The 1,915-nt window shown below is 33.3% G+C and overlaps 1 pseudogene; it reads right to left on the reverse strand.

Moving 5' to 3' along the window:
- Positions 1–1,344: 1,344 nt before the first annotated feature.
- LOC120364437 (U6 spliceosomal RNA) lies at positions 1,345–1,440 on the reverse strand (annotated as a pseudogene).
- Between the last annotated feature and the right edge of the window lie 475 nt (positions 1,441–1,915).

Consider the following 1,915-nt stretch of genomic DNA (forward strand, 5'->3'; position numbering starts at 1 on the left):
ATGATGTTACATATCAGAGTTGCAAAATTCAAATAAAAATAAAGGCAGAATTGAAGAAAACAGAAGATGAAACAGAAAACAATGATCTGGAGGCTATGGTAGAGATATTACTGAAAGGGCAGCATATATCCATAAAGTGGCTTTTATATTGAAATATGCCTGGAAGTTGACTACCATGAAGATAATAAAATTGTCAGTGAGTTAACTCCTAGGGATTCTACCACTGGCCATAAATTTGTCTTGGAAATGATGCAGTGAAAGCTCTCTCTGATATTTATTTTAGTAGAGGAATTTTAGATAGAGAAAATCCTGGAAGGAGGAAATTGGCAGCTGCAAACTTTAAGGAAGGCATAGAGCAAAAAAACAAAACAAAACAAAAAACAAAAGGGCTTTTTAAGAAATGTGCATTGTGAAATGTGAAGGTGTGTATGCATGTGTCCATGTGTGTGTTACTGATGGTGGTGGTGATGATGGGACTCAATTGGACCACATTGCCTCGTGCTTCTAGGCCAAACTCGTAGGGATGAACTTGCTGAGCTTCAGTACACTCTTCTGGCTGCTAGCTCCCAGACTCTCTTTTCCTTTTCCTCTCCAAATCTTAGCAGCAATTGTAACATTTTGTTGTATAGTAGTTTTTACAAAGTCAAGTTCTCCTTTACATACTCACATCAAGTATTTGATAAAAACCGTTCAACATGAGCACATTTTTCTTATTAAAAATAATAAGTATTAAGATTATTTTTGCATGAATATGAGATGTTTCATGCTGAAAAGAGATTATTCCTCCTCTATAAGCATTATTATTAATAATAAGGTGCTAGCTGAAGGACAAAGCAGACATTTTGTAAGAAAGAAGCTGTTCTATTTCTGTATTTTTTTAAAAAATAATGTTTAGTATTTCTGATTAAAATATTTTAAAAGTGCAAAGAATAAAATGAAATATTACCTATGATTCCAGCATCCAGAGATAACTACTACTAATATTTTGGTGTACTTCATTGTCTGGGTGAGAGTATGTGTGTATATTAACCCGGCCTATACTATCCATATACTTTTGTATCCCACTTCCTTAGTACAAAAATATGGGAATTTTTCAGGAAGTCAATGCTATTGGAAAACACTTTTAATTTATTTTATATTGATTGCTTAAATATATCTCTACCTAGAGATATGCATTTATCTATTGTTTGTTTCATACCGTAAATAAAGCTATGATAAAAGATTTTGGATATAAACCTTAGCAAATCTGTGGCTATTTTGGTCTGGTTTTTGAATCTCATAAAAACAGTTCCAGTGCCATATTTTCTCGTTTTTGAAATCTACTTTTTTCTTTTATTTCATTTAAAAACTATGGAATGCTTCACTAATTTGTGTAACAACCTTGTGCAGGGGAAATGGAAATCGTTCCAATTTTAGTGTATATGCTGCCAAAGCAAGCACAAGTGCCTTATTTTCTTCAATTTGTTCTGTAGAATACAAATTCATTGGTCAAGAGATGTTTCATTATTTAAAAGATTAAATTGTGAAATATGTTTGTGAATTGTCGAATTCAACAAAGATACAGATTTTTTCTACAGGACTTCTCAGAGCCTTCAATTTGCAAATGTGTGCTGAAAGTTATTAAATGAGAGATCAGGTATGCAGGGCACCATTTTTCCAAAGATCACAGTGATTGTTCTATGGAATTTTGGTTTGGAAAGTATTAAAACATGATTCTGTCTTTGGATTCAGAAGATTTGTATCAGTTATATTAGTTGGGCGTAACACAGGCTATGCTGCAATAACAAAAGCACTGTAAAACCTCTATGGTTTAATACAACAAAGATTTATCCCTTGCTCATATCATAGTATGTAATAGGTCACACTCCTATCTGTTTCTCTTCCCAAATAGTGCCCCAGGGATCCAGGCTGCTTC

Source organism: Saimiri boliviensis, chromosome 5 (genome assembly GCF_048565385.1).
Source record: "Saimiri boliviensis isolate mSaiBol1 chromosome 5, mSaiBol1.pri, whole genome shotgun sequence".
In the NCBI taxonomy this organism is placed as follows: domain Eukaryota; kingdom Metazoa; phylum Chordata; class Mammalia; order Primates; family Cebidae; genus Saimiri; species Saimiri boliviensis.